Raw genomic sequence first — 22,896 nt, forward strand, 5'->3', positions numbered from 1 at the left:
TTTTCTGCCCACTTTGGATAGTCAAAAAAATTCTTGAATGATCTGAAATGGCAATTGGATTTATTCCACTCATCGTAGTGTACATATAATGAGAAGGGACAAAAAAAAAAAAATACTTGAATCGAGAATACGAGTTATGGACATTAAAAAATAAAGTATAATCTCTAGCATATGGAATTAAGTCCTGCCAGACATCAATAAGACCACAGTTCGCAGCCAGTTCAGAAAGAGCCGTGGAACACTTCAGATTGGATTACTTGATTGGACTTAACATCTTACATTGAAATCTCCCCCAAAAACACCAAACCCTGTTTTCATTAAACAGTTATATCATTTCTGATATAAACGATGATACATCTTAATTATGAGCATATATTCAATCAAGTAATTGTGATACCATCAGTGGTACCTGAAATCATGACAAACCAACTATTTGGGTCTGTGGTTAGGTTATCTAGAAGAAAAGATACATCTCGGTTCAATAAAATACAAGTTTCCCTGCTAAGAGATTTATGTGAGGAAAACTTACACAATCTTTTTTAAGTTTAAGGTGTTTGCTGGCAGATCAGTAAGTCACTTGTAAGAAAACAACATCTGCTCTATCATTCTTCAGAACTAAGAGTATTTTCATCCTTTTTAACGGCGTTACCCAGACCTTTAACATACCAAGAAATGACACTTAAGTCATTTATAGTAACTACCATTCTACTTAAGTATAACCGTCAGTATGAACTGATACAGTTATTTTCATTAGTCATAATTATTTCACAAACAAGCACACATAAAATACATTATGAAAAAACATACAAACAAAAGAAAAATTCCCAACTCACCCATATTGTGAAAATCACAACAAAAATATCTATTAGGCCAAAGGAAGCAAAGTTTTCAAAAAAAAAAAAAAAAAAAAAAATACAACCAAAAACAAAACCACAAAAAAAAGAACCCCCCCCCCCCCCCCCCCCCACACACACACACAAAATATGAACAAGACCAAAAAAAAAAAAGTTTACATATTTCTTCTCCAAGTCTCTGACAGCTTGAAGCATCCTTTCCCAGCATAGTCCAATGAATGATGGACCATAATTAATAATAGTCCATCTTTCATCTATGTCATGAAAACTATAAGATAGGCTTTTAATATAACTAAAAGTAAAGCATTAATTTTCCTCTTTAATTATTTCTCCGTAGAACATGTCTACGACAAAAGACTACATGGATGTATCAGAATATTTAAGTTAGAATAAATAAATGAAGACTGTATGAATACAAAACAAAAAGCAAAAGCATAAAGGGGAAATAACTGTAAATTGACACATTTACTGTTTACACACATTTACTGTTTACATTTTATTCAGGGGAGCTGAGCAGGCAGAGGCACAGACCACTTAAAGAGTAGCAAGTGCACAGGAGACCATCTTTAAATGGGGCTAAGTTTTTGGAAACTGTGACCTGATTACTGTAGGGATGGACTTCAGCTCCTGACATAAAATAAGTAGAATTGAAAATGGATGGACAAATGGATATTACAACTATGTTATTGAATGGAAAAAAGTAAAGCAAAATTTGTAAGGGCAAACCATGACAATGATTTCTTTCTTTTTATAATGTGCAGATGTTTAGATTGTTCTGCATAGTATAGCTTTAATCACTCTTGCACAAAGACCCATACTTCAGTGATGACGCAAAAAACTTTTTTTAAATTTTTTTTTAGAAAAATCAAAAGTTTTCCAGTGGTTCTTCAGCTTCATTGGCCTTTTAACTCTGTACAGTTGTTAAGGATGGTGGTTTTATAGTTTATTCTCTTCAAAAAATGTAAACAGTTAAATCAGACAGTTTGATCACCCATCTAGACTGTTGATGAGATAATACTGTATGATACCAAGTTACGAGTAAAACAACATAGAAAAAAATTACACGCTGTATTTACTTACAATTAGACATTGAGGTTCACTCACTTAAATGTCAATTTACATTGAATATTTTTCATAATTTAATTGTCTCTTCTAGGGATAAATCAGTCAGATTTTACAGACACTCCCCAATCTCTGGCCCTTCCCACTCGTGCTACAACAATCAAGGCCAGATTATCCAATGGGCATTATGGACACAGGCCCAGAGACCCATGCCCACTTGGGGCCAATGTTGGGCCCAGGTAAGGAAAACACCAGCAGTTTGGAAATAAACCAAAATGTATATAAAAGCCAGATAGTTACATCACAGTTTCCAGTGTGTTGCTATTGGTACCATTGGCTGAGAGATGTTAGCAATGTCATTTCACAGTATATCATTCAGAATTTTCACAATGTTGCAGCAGGGAAGGGGGCCCCTGGAACACTCTGGAGCCAGGGGCCTGTGCACTTTTAATCCGGCCCTGACAACAATGAAATGCTTGCTTTACATACTTTATAACCTTCGCTTTTTAAAAACTAGCTTTTTTCTCCCCACTGAAATAACTTCGTAATATTAAAATCACATAATTATCAGAAGACTCCCTAAAATATGTAGCGAATCCTAACGTTGAAAGTAAACAGAAAATTACACGAGAAACGTCCCATCCAAAAACAAAGCTTTGCAAACTATTTCATTTTATTTTGAAATTTGAAACCGGAAGTGATGGTTTCACGCTGACGAGCTTGAAATGAGTGATTGAGGTGGAGGCAGACAGCCTGCGACGGAAAACAAGCGAGGACAGCTCCAGTAGTACATGCCCAGTCCATTTTATTTTAAATTGAGAAAAAATAGTAAACCCGATGATATGTGGATGTGAACGTTATTTTTTGTCACTTTCGTGCGTGCTCTGTTACTTATTGTTTGGCACGCAGGTTCCCATTTTGGCGTGTTGAGCGTGTCGCTGTTTGCCCATTCTCACTGGAGTGAACACTAAGGTAAGCCTGCAAACCACAACTGAACTGTTAAGTTGCTGCAGTTGGACTGGCTACTTTACTCGCTCTTCTGGCTTATGGTTCATTTTCAGTTCGTGTTTGCCACGGCAGGGACAGAAAACAGAAACTGTGGAAGAAGTTGGGACAAAAATGGTCGCGCATTCGTGTCACTTTCTCGCTTTGACGCTTGGTCTTTGTCCACTCAGATGAGGTTTAACTAGACATTGTGCTCAGACCTCCCTTTAATCGTATTTTTTGCTTGACATTGAACACCACAGTATTAATGAGTAAATATTTAAAATAAAAACAGAAGGTTTAAAATAACCCATTCAACCATTTCGCAGTTTTTTTGTTCGGAGCCACTTATTAAAGGCCTATAAGCGCAGGCTGCGGTCCATATAAGCTGCTCTTTAGACATCTGTTTAGAGACGTCTGTTCTGTTTGAGGAAATATTCACATGCCTGTAAATATTTGTGGATTTATTTTGAAAACACTCGTTTTCCTCCCCTCATCCTTTTGTACACTTTCTGTGTAGGAGCTCCTGTTGAAACCGCAACAGCTTACACAATAAACCACACTTGCCAAAACACCACAGATCGGCGGCTGGTGCCACATGCAGAGCTTGTCAATGTTTCTAGTGGCTTTTCGTGGTAACTACACCATGCATCCTCCTGGTCAGTCTCAGCAGATGAAAGAATTAATTTGATTTTTTTTTCTTGTGTCTACAACCATGAATCACACCTTTCTAGATCCATTTGGGGTGTTTGCGCTTTAGAGACAGGGGCTTCTTAAAGGCAGGGATTCAGGTATATGAAACACCTTGCAGACACACCCTCTGCTGAGGCCACCACATTACCTCATACAGTCTAGGACAAGGTTCACCCAAGAAATGACAGGTATGTGAAAGACAAGTGCATGTAATTGGGCTTCTAGACCTGTATTACAGAAACCTTCCTTACGTCATGTCTTTTGGGAAATGAATGCGAGTCTAAATGCTCGGGGTTTTTTTTTCTTCTTTTATCATTTCAAAAAGCTGGCTGAGAAGAAATAGGTAGGCACTGTTTGGATAGTGTAGTCTTATGTGTCAAAGGGTAAAATATATTTACTGTGTAGGCTTCAACTCTAAAGTATCACCTAATCTTATGGATTGTATCGATCTGAAACTGTAGATTATTCGTACAAAGAACGTCACTTAATGCGTATTTGGTGTTTATTAATTTTATGCTATTAAAGCTGGGGTAGGTAATGTTGGGGAGCGAGCAAGATTTGAATGTGGCGCCTTGTCTTGGGTCCTCCCCATGTGGTTTTGCTCCTTGCATGATCCAAGGCTTTTTTATTCGCCGTTTTTTCCACCAACGATTTTCTCTTTCTCTGCTGTTTAGCGGGAGGAGGCAAATAAACCAAGCCAGGTTGGGGAAATCCTTCCTACATTTTCTCCGCCATGTTTGCCTTCTGAGTTTCTTCTTCACTACTTTGTATTTTCATCCTAACATGCTTTTTATGCGCAGAGTGTGGCTATCAGGTATGCGCTGCGGGGAGGGGAAGGAGGGGAGCTGGGAGAAGAAGTTTACAAAATATAAAATATGAACAACTCCATTTCGACCCAAATGTTTGGATTGGTCAGAATTTTACAGTAAACTGAGGGGTCTCACTATATTTCTGATTGTTCATGATTACAACATGTATAGACCTATCAGGACGAGAAAAAAAAAAAAAAAGCCTCTGAGCAAGATTACCTACCCCAGTTTTAAACTGGATATTGTTGGTATTTTGGATCCATGTTTCATCTTCCTTTTTCAAGGATGTCTAGGATATATGCAAATACTTCTGCATCAATCCATCTATAGACTATAACAATATGAGTCAGACTTTGCAGATTAAAAAGAAAAAAAAAAAACTAGGGCGCATCAACAATCTGGGATTTTTCCAGTCTAAATGGTGTGGTAAAGTTGGACAGATAATGTGTTCCATGGCAAGTGCAAGAAAATCTAACTATATTAACTTGTGTTGAACCATTTAATGGTAAATCCTGATGATCTCCAGCAGCAGTAGACGTGCTTTTGATCACTTTACAAAAAAAGCTGCGTTACATACGAAGTTGCTAGGAGTGGGAAAATCGAATCGAAAAATCGGATATCGGGATTTTTTTCTTCACAATTTTAAAAATATCATTCATCATACATTTTTTTGTTAAAAAAAAATCAATTTCTTTTTTTCAAATAAGTAAAATTATTCCACTATAAAATTTTTGTTATTTTCATTGGTTTTATTGATCTTTTTATTTGTCTTCTTGGGTATTATAGAAGCAGAATGATGATTTGGCTATTGTGTTGGTTTTTCCTAACTGAAATCAAGAAAAATTACTAGCAAAAACAAGTTTTATGAACATTTTTTTGTTTTTAATTACAAAAATCATCAGTATTGAAGAATTTTGAGAATCGTAATTTAAACCGAATTGGCACCCAAAAAAAATCGGAATTGAATCGAATCGGGACAAAAGCATATCGTCACAGCCCTAGAAGTTGCTCTGCTGTCTTTCATCGAAGTGTCCAGGAGTATTTGGCACTGGGATGTTGGGGGTTGGACATGGAGTGAACACCTCAGATTATTTGTTGTGTTCTGAGCCTTTCCAAAGCAGATTTAGCAAGACCCTTTGCTCTCCTGCTGGGAGAGGCTGTTACTGTAGGGGAGCGCTAATATTTTGCCATATGGGAGGTAAAACTGGTGTGGAAAAATGGTTATTTGAGTGGCAACGCAGGGATGGAGTTTTCACCAGAGGAACAGTACATGATCATAAGTGGAGGATCATTATTTTACCTGGAAGTTGTTTTAATGTTGTGGCTGTTAAATCAGTTTTCAGTGAACGCTTTAATCCAACAAATTTATCCTGTGGATGAAACTGCTTTCAGAGAGTGAAAGACAGAGGAAGGCAGGTCACGCTAAAAGTAGAGGAGGGAGAGATGGGGAATCAATATTTTATAAAATATTTGGGCCTGATAGGATTGATTGAGGTTTTTTAACTATTATTATTTTTTAAATGAAACACTTTAATTTGTTCCCACATCAAACTAACAAAGTAAAAAATGTCCTTTTGTAAATTTTCCTTTTGGGGAAACATCTGAAAATACTCACGAAAAGCAGTTTATCAAGACTACACATCACCTTGTGCCATCTTAAGCCATTTCCACTAAAATAAAATCCTCCTTTCTTCGTTTCTTGTTAACATCTGACAAAACCACCATTCTTGTCAATTAAAGACAACATCTGTACCATGAATTTGGCTATGGTAACTTGCATAACAATATTCCACAAAGGAAGTCAGAAGCGACTAAATATATTCAGCATTTTTCACACAATCCACGTTGTTGTGGTGTCTAACATATTGTGATGGAGTATGGTGATGATGGGGGAGTTCAAACTATTTAACTGTAGTTTACCTGAACTGTACATCAAACCATAATGGATGAATACAAATAAGACTACAGTAATAAATATGTTATGACTCCATCTCTTAAAATTGATATTAAGGCATCATCACAACTCGTATGTAATAATTAACTTCATAGGAAGGATCGTTTTTAAATGAACAAATGCTGGTGGTAGTATGGACACTGCTTGACTATTTCAACTAGGTGATGTCAAGCATCTGTAACAGTCACATTCATCCTGAACCAAATCCGTCCATCCATTCATCCATTTATTTCCTTAATCACAGGTTTCAGGGAAGCTGGATTCTCTCCCAGCATTCACTGGGCGAGAGCCCGGGTACACCCTGGACAGGTCGCCAGTGAACTTAAACATGTTGGTTCTTATTTTTGTTGACAGACTGAATTTGTTTTTTATTGCATCTCTCCTTCTACTCTCCAACCTTGTAATTTGTCTGTTGGCAAACTTCAGTGGTAAAATGATTATCTCCCTGCTTTGGTCAGCTTGCACAGTTATGAGATGAGACTAATGGCTCTGCTCATCTTCTCATATGCTTATTGCGGCTAAAATGTTCTCGTAAGCAGCTGGTTTAATTTAAACACTGAAATAAGTTAATTTTTCTCATTTTAACTAAGAAGTTATTATTAATGAAGTTATAATTGGGTTAATGTATTCACTTTTTGCTGTAGCTTTAATTTTTTTTTTTTAACTTGTTCATGATGTTTCTTGCTCTTTATAACTATCATATGTAATTTTCTAAGCCCCAGCAGCAGCTTTAAAAAATATAAAACATCATATGATTGGCTAAAGTGTGGTTAATTCCAAAACAATGAATCCCAGTTAGAAGCAGCCGAGTGGTCAATAGAAGCTGGCAGTGTTGTCTGTTATTATACCTGAAAGTTTTCTGTAGCTGCCAGAATGGGATCAGATTTGTCCAAACATGAAAGTTTTGGTCACAAGCTGTTTTTTTTTTTGTTTTTTTTTTTAAAATATACATCAAGTCTCTTACAAGAAACTACCTCTCTTGATAAAAATGACTCTTGCATTCTTTCATAAAAGTCGGAGTGGTTAAACATTTTATAATCTCCCTTCAAGGATCGACAAAGTATTTTTTCTATTAATTTAATCTAAAAGAAGCCTTTTATCCGCCTACTCCACGATTAATAAAAGAAACACGACTGATACCAGCTGATTTGTAAGACTAATCGCAATGTGACCACTTAGAAAAATGTTTCAATGCTTTTCTTTTTCTCATAGACAGCATGGCCGTTTTCTTTTTAATCTTTAAGGGTTTTTATTTTCACTTTTAGTTTTGTAATCGCTTTGAGTTTTCTCAGAAATAAAAGGTGAAATGTATTGGCCTGTATTCTGGTAAGTTTGATGTGCTCCTATTCTGTTTCGAGAGATGCCTAAGTGGTTCTCAAACTTGGGGTTTGGACCCCCATTTGGGGTCACAAGATCATTCCAGGGGTCGCCAGATTATTGGAGAACATTTCTAGCTTACATTTATCAAATTTGGGAGTTTTACCTGGGTTGTCAAAATTAAACCATTAGTGGCTTGTTACAGTGGTGAGCTAAATCTACATGACGGCAAGCTCAGTGGTCTGATTCACTCGTTTTGCTTTGCTTTTATTTACTCAGTTTCTTAAACACTTTGCTTCTCAATGACTGGTACAGTTATTTGCCCCGAATTTCTTGGGTTTCTGTAGTTTTTCCATTCTTTTCTCATTGTCCTTTATCTCTGTCATCACCTCCCTCCTCTGCCACTGGGCTTTAGTTCCTAATTCATGCCCAACAACTGATCTCACAGACCGCTGACTTCAGTGTCCTTGTGTCACCATTGGGCACTAGGCCTAATCCTCCTCTGTGATGGGGGGGGGGGTAGGATGGCAGGGAAGGAGTGAGAGTCAGGGAGCAGGAGGGCAGTAAGTAAAGCTGGTTATAGTACGGCAGTTGTATCGCAGCCTTTCCCACGTCTTGTTCACAGTGTCACAGCTGCATCATTTCTGATCTATGAATTGTTGTAAACTGATTTTAAAGCCTGAGTTGACTCGGGAGTTTACCTCTGAAATCTAAAGTCGGAGAACTTTAAGAATATGGAGGGGGTTGGGTGGATAAACAATAAACACGAATAAAGGATTGATGGAGTGCTTTTAAGAACAGATGAAATGACAGCTGGGACATTTTTCTTTTAAATTAATGGAATGATACAAAATCTGAGATTTCAGCTGTGTGTGTGTATGTGGATGTAGGAGAGGGGGGTGCAAATCTTTGGGATTACCTTGCAAACTCATCATCATCTTACTCAACAAAGAAATGTGGCCATAAATTCATAAACATCCAGAGAGCTACTCGTTAAATAGTAATCAAGGTTTAAGGGTTCCCCACGCTTTCCTTTGGTGTGTATGGAGGTTCGTGTTACAGAGCAGAAAATTGGTATTTCGACCTTAAAGAGAGAAAAAGCGAGAGTGAAACCAAACACTTTTTAAAAGGGAGTTTAAAATGTGGGCAAGTTCAGGACCTTGGCGCGTCTGCACACAGACCAAATACAAAGCAGCTTATCCTTAATGTGAGAAAGTGTGAAACCGTCTCATTGTGGACTCTTAAAATAGTTTCTGAAAGAAAAATAAACCACCTATCAACTGCCCTCCAATTAACATCTACACTCACACACCTCTCTCTCTCTCTCTCTCTCTCTCTCTCTCTCTCTCTCTCTCTCTCTCTCTCTCTCTCTCTCTCTCTCTCTCTCTCTCTCTCTCTCTCTCTCTCTCTCTCTCTCTCTCCTCTCTCTCTCTCCTCTCTCTCTCTCTCTCTCTCTCTCTCTCTCTCTCTCTCCTCTCTCTCTCTCTCTCTCTCTCTCTCTCTCTCTCTCTCTATATATATATATATATATATATATATATATATATATATATATATATATTATATATATATATATATATGGATAATGAATGATAATGACATTAGTTTAAAATGTCATTGCCTACCAATTAAATGACCTCATTGTTGTATACGATTTGCTTTCGCTTGTAACAACTTTGAGTTGTGAAGAGGAGGCTGTAGCTGTTCCATCATTGGAGTTCCTGTGACTTGTGAAAAGAGTTCAGCTATTGTTAGTGAGTTTGCTCCATTCTGTTGTTCTCTTCAGAGGCTTCGATAGGCCCTTCACGCTCTAATTGATTTAATTAAGTGGACGTATCCCCCTTAGGCTGCACAAATGCACAAACCATCAGCATGCAGACATGCGTTGAGTTATCTCATGCTGTGCAACATGGGCTATGCTTATCTGTATTTCACAGAATAATCCAAGACTTCTCCTCAGAGCATTGCAGCCCACATAAAATCCATCCCACGGTGGTTCATCTTCATTAACCAACTGGTGTCATTCTTGTCAATGCTTTGTATGGCTTTTTTTTTTTTTTTTTTTTTTTTTTTTTTTTAATAGTTTGATGTGGATTTAGTATGAAGCAAAATATGTTGGAAAAAGTTACTTCTTTGTTGTTGACTTAGGAAGGCTTTTACACTCATGTATTATTTTAATGGTGGGTCAGTATATCTTAGGATACTTTGTTCTTCTTGAGAATAACATATAAGAAGAAGCAGGTGAGCTTAAACAGCACCTAGGTTAGTTTCTGTGTTTAGTTTACTGGTTCTGATCTGTGAATAACTGAGACAGCAGCTTGTACAAGGTCAACAAATGGCCTCTTTTGGTCTATCATTTATGGTCAAAAATACTGCCTATGGTCACTTCTTAAATTATTTGCTGTCATGATTCTTCCCCTTCCTGCTTTTGTATTTTTCTTCTGTTGCAAAAATAGCATTAGGGTTGTTGTTCTATGCTGCCATGGCTCAGTCTGTAGAGTTCTTGAAATGTAAGCTTATCGGTGTGTCGTATCGGAAAAAGTAGTGCATCTAAAATAAAAAGCAGTGTTTAAACATAAGGATCACATTGTTAAAGTGCTTTGAGCACATGACAAAGATAACAGCCAAGATTTTCATAAAGTAGAATGACAGAACTTTGACTCACGTTTTTCTATTTTAAGATTGTTGAGGATAAGTGTGAAATTCATCATCTGTCAGTAATTAGGCTAATATGTTACTAGTTGTGGTGATTTTGTATGTAGATATCTCACCTTTTAATTTTACCAAACTGAAGGCTGTAAAAGCATGGACGTGGCACAACTGAGGGAGAGGTGTTAATTGCACAAGTCTCACACTTACTTGGCGTCCCTGTAGCCTGCCAGTCTCCCCTTGTTCATAGAAGCTGTAAGCAAACCGGACCTTCATGTGATGCTGTTGGACTTGTTTGCAGGTATTTTGTTTGCAAAGATGGTGCACAGCTTTAATGTCATAAATACTGAGTTCACAGCAGTGATTGTTAAATACTGTTGTATCTAATCTGAAATATGAGGAAGTTTTCATCTCAAGCTGTGACGTTTTTAGGAAAGATTTGTAACTTCAGACCTCCATTGTAAATTTCTTCGAAATAATTGAGAAACCTTAATAATTTAAGGGAAGTCCCAACACCGAACACAAAGAAAATAAGAGTGTACAGATATTGTGTACATGTGCTGGGGCATGCATTACAAGAGGGATTATATGGATGGAATTCAGCTCCAGTGAAAACCTGCCACCAGCCCCGCAGTTTCCACAATGCAGCTAAACCTTTTCGTCAGCGTTGCACAATGCACAAGACAAGACACAACACAGACCAGCCAACAGACTTTCGTTACATTTATTGTTAATGTGGAAAAAGCTCCTCCTGCCAGGCTTTCTGTTACATATTTAGTGCACATTTAAATCTTGATTTTCCTGCAGTGGACTGAAAATAAAAATACTTTATTTGGTGAGTCACATAAAATCTCCTGCAACCCATCTTTGGGAATGAATGGCATATTACACCGAATACAGTATGCTCACTCGTGAAGCGCTGGGAATAAGCATTACACGTTTCTGTGTTTTGGAAGCGTGTCTTCAGGGAAAGTCTCTAGAAAGGACTTTAGACTTTTAAATTGTGTATTTTCAAAATGTATCTTCCTCAAACAGTTTTCCAGGATCTCCTACCCTAATTTTAATTAAATTTATAAAAGTTTTGACCTATTTATTTAAGTTTGACATATTTTTATGCAGTTATTTTACTGCTACTAAATGTTCATGACATGTAAAATTAGATAACTGAAGTAGACTTGTGGTCTTTTCAAGTCTTTCCTCCCCCCTCCAAGTTCATGTTTGACCTCTCTTTTACAGCACAATGCTATGCATTGAATAAGTTAAGTAGATCTGTAGAGACAATCTCTGAAAGTCAAAAGGCAACTGACTGAACTTCATGTAAGTAAAGCCACACCGACCATCTGGATAGTTTGGTCAATCAGGGCTGTTACAAACCTCCAATAAGACAGTTTTTATTTTATTTGTTTATTTATTTGAAAGCTTTAAAATTTTCAAGGCAGATGATCAATCATCACCTGTTGGTACATTTGCAAATGAACACTTTAACTTCTTGACTATAAAGATTGTATTTTCTCTGGTATACATGCTGCTGCATGCTTGGGAGTTGATTCATTTGCTGAATGGAGCAAAATGATAGGCCTCTTCTAATCCATTTGTGCCGCTTCTTTTATTCCCCTTTTGCACACGCAGACGGACACAATCCACAGAGCTGTGGGTGAAGGAAGTCCTGCTTTATTTATGAGATGCATTGCTCAGAATGCTACAGGGTTCTCCTGAGAGTTCAAAACTGCTCACACTGTGTTTGGCCTGCTGAGTGTCTCTCTTGCTCTCACACGCACATGATCATATACGCTTGCTACAAAGCATCTATTTACCCTTTGTGCTGCTTTAGCTTGGCAGAGGTACAGCTGTGTAAACGTGACCTTGGCTGCTCATGGAGAGCCTGGCAGAAGCTTGCTGACTGCGGTGCTTCAGTGTTTTTTGTTTTTTTTTTTAATGGAAGGAGTGATATCATCTGCGTGTCAGAGAAGCCGAAAGGCTATTGTACAGTCAAGCCACATTAAATCACTGTAGCTGCAATGGAGTGTGTTGGAAAATGTCAGGTTATGGTATCCTACTGAGCAGAAAACTATATTAGGAGTAAGACAGCTGAAATGGTGAGAGAAGAATTTCATCTTGTTGCATTATCTGCCAGAGGAGAGAGCAGAGAGGCATTAATGGCATTGTAGCATCTTTAGGAATACATTAAGAAAGCTCTTACATGTATTGTTTTGTACTGGCAATTGGGACTTTTACACCGAACTATATATGAAGTCTGAAATCTTGGTTCTTAACTTCACAGGCCTATTATTTATGTTTCTCGCTGATTAAAATGATAAAATGATAATTTCACTTTGCTGGTATGATAGCACTACATTCAGTGGATCTTCACTTTATGAACTGAAATTTTTCAGTGTTTAACATATTAGGCCAAGCATTCAACTTGCATGCCACTGACAATGGCACTTGCTATTGTATTCTTTTTCTTTTCTTCTTTTTTTGGTGCGACTGTAATGTTATCTTCTAGCACTTTGTCCTTAACTCTGCTCAAGGGCCACCAGCAAGACGGTTGGTAAACTTGTACACCTACCAGATTCACTTATGTTTGCCAGACTTTCAGATGTTTGGGATTACATATATTAGTCTGGTTTCAAGCAGAATTGTCCTCAGTAGGATGTTTTATTTTCTATTTGCAAAAGTGTTAAGTAAAAGAAATGGATTCTGACAAGCTGATGCTACCAGTATTAAATTGTGGGCACTGAATATGTTCTAATTTATACACTTTTGTTTTTATTACTATAACTCATTAGGTTATTCATAGCTGTGATTAAAAATACAAGTTATTAACTTTAATAGGGTAGACGGTTAATCAATATGTATCTTTATAGACTAATCTGATGGCTATTTTGTATGTTATAAGATCTTCATGCTAATGCTAACTCAAATGATTGAGTTAGCATTATTTCATCAATAGCCATGCTTGAGATGAGAAACAAAATGCAAACTACAGGTTTCATACAGGGACAGAGTTACCTCAGCTTCGGATGGGTTGGCCAGATAATGCCTTAGATATTCTTGTAAAACAGAAACATCTAAATTCTTTTTGTTAAGGGTGATTTGTTTTACTTTGAAGTGTCAGACAGAGGCAGTCTTCATAGTTTAAAGGTCCATATTCTTCACGTTATTTCCACAGCTAAGGTCTTCTGCTGCTGTTTGAGCAACTAAGAACAGCGCATGTCCTTTCTAGATTTCTTTGACATTGTTAAGCAATTATCAGCATCAAGCAAAAAAAAAAAAAAAAGGCCAGATTCTTATGAGAAATACTTGTTTCAGACACATAAGCGCCACTGTGAAATTGGCAGACAGTCTGCTTCAGGTATTTGCTTGGGTTACTCTGTAGTAGGATGTTTAATAGCATTCATATTGTTTTTATTTGACTGTATTCATTAGTTTTATCTGCCCCAGAACTGAAGCTGGAAATTGGCTGTGGTTGAATCTGGTACAGTGCAGCTTTTCTTTTTGTAAATACATGTTTTTCTTGTCCATGATCCTTGACAAAAAACAAAACAAAAAAAGGTCATGTTCTCTTCATCTCTGTTCTTCTGAAGTTTGTCTCCAGAGAAAAAAATAATAATGTGACCATAAATTATGTTATGATGCAGTAAAGACTTCCAGTGTGACCTGAAATGAAACAAGTTTGAAACAGAAGCTTTTACACACTGTTAATTGGCTTCTGATTTCTTTTTAATTTCTTTCACCTGACCCACTGACCTTGGTCAATTATAGGAGAAACACGACCCCCTAAGAGATTTGGTGTCTTTTCTTTTTTTTTTTTTTTTTTTTTTTTGCTAATTCCCAAGAAACAGAAAGACCTGATGACCTGCTGGTCAGTACAGTGGAACATTTAACACCCAGACAGATGGACACTCCTCTCTGGAGTAAGCAGGTTTTGAAAAGACACAATATCACATGTACGTCGCAGCCAGAAGTATATTTTCTAGTTGTGGAAATGAGCAGGTATTTGCTAGTTAGTTCAACATGTTTGTGCAAAACATAAAGATGGATTTGTGTTTTTGCCTCCAACGCTCTTTATTCATATACATCTTCAGCGCTCCCATTTTACAGCATCTATTTAGTGTTGAGTTTGCAATCAGTATGGGTGGTTTTTTTTTTTGGGGGGGGGGGGGGGGGGGGTTTGTGTGTGTGTAGTTTTTGCTTTCAAAAAAAAAAAAGGTTTTAGATTTGTTCTAAGACATAATTTACCCAAAAAAATATGGATGGATTAAAAGGCACGGCAACATGTGAGGTGATATTTCATTAAATAATGTCACTTTCGCATATAGTGGATTAGACAGTTCTGGAACCTTGTCGGCACCCAGGTTGCTAGGCAACAAGTGAAATCACTGAGCCCATTCAAAAATTTGCTTTGCAAACACGCCTTGATAAATAACTGGATTTGTTTTTTTTGTTTTTTTTTCTTTTTAGTGGTCACACAACCATAAATGAGTATTAAGATTTTAGTCATAAGTTACAAGCTTGCAGGTTTTGCTGTTGCATGGATCCAGTTCAACACATCCTGTTTTTCTGTTTCCAGTCATCATGTGACGATTAGAAGCTGCTGGCTTTTACATCATATTAACTTAAAAGAAATTTCTGGAAAATATTGTTTTGGTTTTTGATTTGGTTTTTTTCCCATATTAAAATATCAAAGTCTGAAATGAGTTGAAGGTATTTCATCATGAACAAACATCCACAAATCACACCATACACTTTTCAGAGGAAATGGAGACAGCAATATGAAGAATGTATTATTTTGTTCTCTAATTCTGCCAGAAATGTACGAGATACATATCTTGTTCAGAGGTTTTAAAAATCACCAGCATGCCATTTGGAATGAGTACAGGCCTACAGCGATCACTTTTAATCTGATGTTGAAGCATGAATTCCAACAGCTCTTGCCTATGTAATCTGCATATTCAGTAACAGGAAGTGTAGCTGTTACGTACTGTCACTTCAGTTTCCAAAGTACTGATGTTATGTCCCCAGTGGCTCTGACATCAAAAACAAGGTTATGCAACAGAGACAAATAAACATGAGCGAGAAAGACGAGCTTAATACCAGAAACACTCTCTGCTCCATCTCATTTACAGACAGTTCCCATGCATCTCTGAGAACTTGGACAAATATAGATTATTTTTCCCAGTAAATCATTGAACAGAAATAAATGTTTATTCTTTATATGAATTCAGTTTTTATTTGTACGTTTTATAACAATTTTATTTCAGTTATATTGATTGAAAGATTGAAATCTTCTTACAATGACAATAAAAAAAAAGTCAAATTAATACAGCAGGATATTTTCAGAGGTAAACATTCTCATTAAAAGCTCTTGAAGTTTTCAGTTTCTATTATCGCCATCACAAGAGACAATCCTGGTAACTGATCATTTTTCTAGCTGGAAATGAAGACTAGGAAGTAGAGCCTCATTATATTGAAATAAATGAAAAAAATACTGTATTTATTCTGCTTGAAGTTCAATTTTACCAGAAAATGTAGCAGTCATAAATTCATGGTTTACCTGCAGAACATCAGCTCACTCTGCATTTTATCTGTCAACCATCCATGACTTGAAAGTTGAAGCAGAAAAATATTTCAGTGGGAACAGCTACACTGTGACAATAAGGCTGAAATGTGTGGCAAGGTACCTGCAGACATGGGAAATCAGTCAGCACATATCACATTAGATTACTTCTGACTTTGCAGTGGTATGAAGTTGAGATGGTAAAACAAACCTAAGGGGGACATAAGTGCATTGTTTAATGATCTGAATTTACCTCATTTTCAGTCTAAATCACAAATGGGTTTTTGTTTGACCGATCAAACAAACTGATTTAATGGAAGTTCAATTTGAATAAAAAGTTGAAATCTCACTAAATATAGTCAGGACTGATTTCTGTTCTTTGAATACCTAAATTATCTGATGCCTTACTGTTTTTCTGTTTACATGAGTCTTCTGTGAGGGAAATATTGTATATTTGACATGCCCTTTTCACTCCTTTAAAAAAAAAAAAAAATGCATTAATGCTCTATCTATTAAGATTTCAATAGAAAGTGACTTTTAATCTTCGTCTTTGCCTTTTTAAATATTTTTATTTAAATGCAGCTGTAGCCCTACAAATAAAAGTATGGAGACTAAGATGGGAACATTTAACAGGTTTATTGTGCAGGTACCAAATAATTTTATCAGCTTACCTCTCTTTGACATGGGGAGGAATTTTAATGCCCTAGCTAATTTATTTAACGTTTATCAATTTTACTCTTGAAAAGCAAAACACGTTTAATGTTCCTAATTGTGTTAACCCAATCAAAGGATTAGCATTTATGCATTGCTTTTTATCTTAAAACTCTAACCCTCTTAAAGGTCTAAGAGAGGGAAAAAGAGGACACTGTCTGATTTCAGTTTTTCACATATTTTTGCCAAAAGGAAGTTGAAGGCTCTTATCGATGTAAAATTTTATTTGTGGTTTGTGGTTACAGATTGTGTAGTTGTCACTGTGACTATCCATTTCACAGTTGACTAGAAATAAATTTCCTGAGGAAATATCATCTGAGTGGCTGGTTGTGGTTAAAGACATTCAACAGGTCTGCACTGCGTTGCGTCAGTGCTCCTGCACTGCCAACACCACTTTCTCGTGCTCCCTCTTGGGAGCCTCAAGGTAGCATCTGATCAAAGAGAATAATTTAGATCCATTGCTGAGGGAGGAATGAGGGGAAAGCCAAAGGAGATGATGATCTGGAGCTAGAATAAAGTCAACTGCAGTTTGTGTTTGATAAGGACGAAGAAAAAGAAAAGATTGTTCCTTCGCCGTGTTCTAGTTAACCTCGTTGTACAACATAATCTTTTACACCTTATTTCCAGAGTTTTTAAAATGAAGTTGGTGGTCCATTTCTTTATTATAAAGAGTTTATTTCACCAATGACATGTTTGGTCATCTGAGGTACTATACGTGTATGCTTTACATGCTATCCAATTTAGGAATTGATGCAGATTATGGACCCTGCGGGCATGCTTTGTTTGGTTTATCTCCCATGCTACCTCATTAGTTAGAAATCCCTGGTTGTTTTCTTGTTGCTTGCAGGGGTTCCTGACAGATGAGATGTATTATATGCATGTGTTTTAGAAATTGGTTCATGTAGATCTTGCTTCCGCTGTGAATGAAATGGACTTTATGTTTGGTGTCTGGTTCAAAATTTGCTTTGATGGAGACACTCAGAGAACCAACATAATGTATTAATGTGTTTTTTACCGCTGCCAGGAAGTGGACAAGCAATTAAACATGTGCTGTAGAGGAAATCCATCATATGTCCTCTAGTAGTGCATTAGGAAAGTTACAACTTGTTAAATCTGACATTGGGTTTGACTGACTTACTTTATGAAACCCAAATGAACATGTGGTGATTTTAATGTTAATCTTTGATAGTAATAGATTTAGTTTGTTGCTTACAGTTTCTATTTTCTATTGAAATATTACACATACTTAATGAAGACCTTTCACTTTTGCTTGTATCTGTTCTAGTTCATGATTGATTGCATTGTGCTAATAAACATTAAAGCATTTGATAGCAGAATGGATTTAGATTGAAAAAAGAAGTGAAGTGAATATAACTGGGCATTTTCAACATGTAAATATGTCGCTTATCTTTAGTGATAAGGAATGCCGCCATTGTCTTTGTCTTTTTCCACCTTTCCCGTAATACAAGATTGTTTCTCAGCAGGAATTTGTGGGCTGCTGCTGCTGTCTTGCTCTATTACAGAAAAGCATTTCTTTGTGCAGTCGGTGTGCTGTTAAATTCCAGCTGTGAATCCTGTTTCACTTCACACTAGGGCTGGGCGAAATGACGATATATATCCTTTGGACAATAGAAAGTGCCTATCGTTTCATATGCGGATCTATCGTTTACGCTACGGTGAGGTGCTTTACTGCAGTATTTTATGTCAGAATGTGCTTTACGGCATGCGTACTGCAATATATAAACAAACATGGAGAAAGGCTGTAGCAGACGTGTTTCAGAGCAGGATAATTCACTAAAAGATGACCAGCCAACCAAAACTGATGAGCTTGTTCATAAAAGAGGGGACATTTCTGTCGCATGGATTCAGTTTGGATATAAACGGACTAGCACACAGTCCCAACAACAGGCCCCGACACAACTAACTCATTTTATCACCTGCGCAAGAATAAGGATAAAGAATACAGAATAGAGTCAACAAGCAAAAGCTGAAAAAATCGGCATCAAGTGGTGGCGAAAGCGCTCATAATAAACTCCTGACACAAACGCTGCAACAGCCATTTACCTGTGAAATGTCATACAGCCATAGTTCCCGATGACTGAAGGAGATCACTGCTGCCGTTGCCAAGCACATCTGACTAATAACTGATTACTGAGGATATAAAGAGGATATAAGATTTTGGTCATATCGCCCAGCCATACTTCACACTATCTGTTAGTGTTTTCAGACATGCATGAGTTTGGTTTTGGGCGCCAACTCTGTTCTGGAATTTCAGAACCGCGTTCATACCAGTTTAGCCTAAACCGAAGTAGGAGGGCTTTACTCTGTGGAATTACACGTCAACATCTTGCTGAGTTTGTCCTGACAGTTCATGGTGAAGTCATCAGGCTTCATTATAACTTGTGGTTTCCCAAAAAGTAAGTTATATTTAGATACCTGAGAAATTGTTGTAAGTATGGTCTCAGCCCGATTTGAAAATAAATGCAACTATTCACTGACTCATTTCTTAAAAAAGCATCATGAACCTCATTGCTAAATTGCAGTTGGCTCAGTATTTGTTTTGTGAGAAATTATGATCCTTGTAAGGACTACAATACGATTAGGTTTTGAAAAACAAAATCAAGAGGAAATTATCTTTTGTGAAATTTTCATAATTATCTGACTAATTTCATGATTGCTGAGCTCTTGCCAGGGAGCACCTTATCATTTTTTGTACCTTTAATTTAGACCCCGCCAGTGCTTTGATATCCCTCATTTTGCACTGCTGTGTACTCCTGTTATATAACTCAAACTTGCCAATTTGCTGTGCGGTAATACCAAAAGCTAAAGTTGACTACTTATTTTGGCTGCAGGCGTTTTGTCTATTGGATTTCACAAGCTACTCGTACTCCAGTAGTTAAATGTCCTAGCCAGTAAGACAGTGTACCATCAGTGTTTGTTGCCTCTCATCTCAGACTCTTCAAAATGGAATAAGAGCATCATTTGTTCCCTGCACATCCTGTATTTGTTTTCTTTTTCGGGTGGCCTCATTCCATTAACTCTGTTCACTTGCTTCTATTTATTTCTCTATATTTTGGCAGCGTACACATTATACCAAGTGGGGTCATTTTAAACTGGACCATGTTTTTATAACAAAGTGTAGTCATTTTAAGCTGATCATAAAGATGTCTGTCCGCTAAATCTCTTGTTGTTTCTTTTCTTTTTTGTCTGAATTTGCACTTCTTTCAGGAGGTTTTTCCTGGTAAACTTTTATACAATCATAAAGTGTTAGTGAAGAATGTGTTAACAAAACAATCAGCAGCATCTGGATCTGCTCTTTTGTTTTGATCTGTGCCTTTGGTTAGCACTGCTCAGCAGTGTAATGCATTGTGACATTAGCTGCCAAGTCTAATTGAGAGGAAGTATATCTCTTGTTCACACATTGCTCCTAAATAAGTTAGTATCTTCCAAACTTACATCACCATGTATGCTTGACGTTTTCAGTTTCACCTTTCACAAACAGAGTTTAGTCATCTCAGCAGCAGGTTAGTTGGGTGTGCATGTGGCGAATGTCCTTGGAGAGCTTTATTTTATGATCTGTGTTTGTTTGGCCTGGAAATGACCATGTTTATACAAAAAACTTTTTTTTACTTCTATGCCTCTCCCTAAGGCTCTGTCACAAACACCATCACCTCAGGTGTTTTTATGTTTTTTGCTCCAGTAGATGGAAGATATTGGCATTGTTTATCAAAGCTGTGTTCTCTGCCTTCACCCTGCTGTGTTTTACAGTGTTCATCTGTTATTGTTCTGCCTGGGGACATGGATACCAAACTATCACAAAGTTAAAAATAGTCGGGCTTTTCTCACAAACCTGATGTGGGGTGGGAGAAGCGAGAAATACAATAAAAGCCATGTGGATGGTTAAACTGCTTGAAGCAGAGTGAGGTTCTGTGCAGATGAGAGGGTCATTAAATTTACTGAGAACAAGCTACTCAGAGGAGTAGAGCTAGCATCATGTGTTTAGAGTGCAGGGAGGTGGGCAAAATGAACAGGCCCGGCACTGTTATGGGAGCAGTTAAAGTCCATATCAAGGAGTAGAGAAAACAACCCAGATCTAAAGTCTGCTACATGCCTGTAGGGAAGGAGAGAAAACGAAGAGATTAATTTAGTCAGATCTCATTGCTTTCAGCAATCATCATGATGGAATAATAATATAAAAATTTACATGCTGCACTGCTCTGTGCTTGACATAAGATGATCCTAATTAACATACCTACTTGCATGTGATTATTAGAGTAATGAATAAAATAAAAAACACTTTATTTACCCCTGAGGGAAATGGTAAAAGACTTTGTGAGGACTGAAGTGTGGTGCCAACAAAAGAAAAATGTAAAAAATAATAACCTGTTTGCATAAAGTACTGTCATTTTGTTGGTTTAAAACATGGTAAATGTGCATTTGATGTAATATTAAATACAAAAAAATTAGATTAAAATACAATCAGAGTAACAAGTAGTGAACTGGATGAACAGGCACCCCATGCACAGCTCCCAATGACAACCAGGATCCTTTGCCGTTTGTGATTCACACACACACACACACACACACACACACACACACACATATATATATATATATATATATATATATATATATATATATATAATATACACACATAAGAAAAGATGTTCACATTGTGAAATAAGTGCATGATTTTAAAGCTTTAACTCTTGCAAAGATAGTTGTCTCACTGTTTGCTCACTGCAGTGCAAAAAGTACAAAACTTTAAAAAAAAAACTTCAACCACCAGTTAGTGTACTTATTAGCATAAGTGTCCTTCTCAATGCATGAACACATCAAGTAAACAATAGAACAAGCAAACTGGTTAAAATGATCCTTTTTTTCTTGAATAATTAAAAGATTGACAGTAATTCTTTTGTCTATTGTCTACATTACTAGACATTATAGCTGAGTGTAAGCCAGTTTGAGATCAGTCAGTGGCAGCTTTGAGTTGGGTCATGGAGCACAGGTGGACATGCTATTGCATAAGGAGCAAGCTTCCTCTTACTGCTTTTGGACAAAGGAGGGGTCTGTAGCAGGACCCACAGCTCATTCAGAACAAGTAAGTGATGCATTTTTTTCCACGTTTGTCTCCAATAACACCAGAAAATGTGACAGTTGTTCATCAAGAGTTGCTAAAGAGGAATGAAAACTTGCAAAACATAGTGACAAAGGCGCTAAGCTAGCAACACTGTAAACAAGGGATCCATCAGGTAGATCCATTGGGAAGAGCCTGTCTGCTGTGGTGCCTGTTGAAAATGGGTAGAGGTGGCTGGTCCTTTTCATAAACCAGCAGATGGCAAAGTGGCATTTAAGTATCCAATACCAGTGCAAGATTTGTGCACAACAAGGAGGTCGCTGGTTCGAGCCTCGGCTCAGGGGAGGTCTGAACAGTGGCCTTTTTGTGTGGAGTTTGCATGTTCTCCCTGTGTATGTGTGGGTTCTCTCAGGGTACTCCAGCTTCCTCCCACCCAAAAGACATGTATGTTAGAGTTAATCACTGTGGTTAATTGATCATTTATCACATGCAAGTCACTTTGGATAAAAACGTCTGCCAAATGACTGTAGAATAGAAACTTGCTTATTTTATTTTTTTTTTTTTTACAAGAATGGTTTAAAGTCAATTTAAATCCAGTAGCTTGACCATCTTTAGCCCTTTATGGCAACAGGGTAACACAAGTTTTAGCATACATCTGCAGTGATAAGCAAACAGTGTCCCCTTTCGAAAAAGCTGGTTATGGAATCTGAGGAGGCGATGATTGTGTCCCATTGAACCATCAGTGACATAAAGTATTTACGCTTCATATCGTATTGTGCATGAGACAGAGCTGATTTGTTTATGCGCCTAAATCCTACAGCATACTAGTTACGCGTGTTCTTCAGCATCACAGGATCACACTCTTATGCTGTAATACTTGACAAGCTGTTAGTTTTTCAACAGCAGGTTTAGGAAATATACTGTCCATTTAAAACCAGTTTAAACACCATGACAGTTTTATTCCATTAACAGCAAAGATCTAGGGAACATATTAAGTCACCTGAACTTGTCAAAAAAAGAGTCTCCAAAGACTATGAAGCCAGGATACAGATTGTGAACTTGTCTTTCATTTCGGGCGTCTTCCCAGAGCAGCTGAAAACGGCTGTTGTCAGGCATCTGCTAAAAATTGAAAATCTAGAAAGACACAAACGAACAAATACAGGCTGATCTCGAGTCTTCCATTTTTAAGATCATTGATGAAGCTGCATTTCATCAGCTAAATCATT

The 22,896-nt window shown here is 37.2% G+C and overlaps 1 protein-coding gene across 1 annotated transcript in view; it reads left to right on the plus strand.

Annotated features, from left to right (window-relative positions):
- The first annotated feature begins 2,698 nt into the window (after positions 1-2,698).
- The window catches only part of nck2a (NCK adaptor protein 2a), a 40,584-nt gene continuing 20,386 nt past the window's right edge, over positions 2,699-22,896 (plus strand). Inside the window, exon 1 of the mRNA XM_079253833.1 lies at positions 2,699-2,888. The gene's annotated coding sequence lies outside the window, so the exon portion shown is untranslated. The remainder of the gene's footprint in view (positions 2,889-22,896) is intronic.

Source organism: Telmatherina bonti (assembly GCF_933228915.1).
Source record: "Telmatherina bonti genome assembly, chromosome: 15".
Taxonomy (NCBI): domain Eukaryota; kingdom Metazoa; phylum Chordata; class Actinopteri; order Atheriniformes; family Telmatherinidae; genus Telmatherina; species Telmatherina bonti.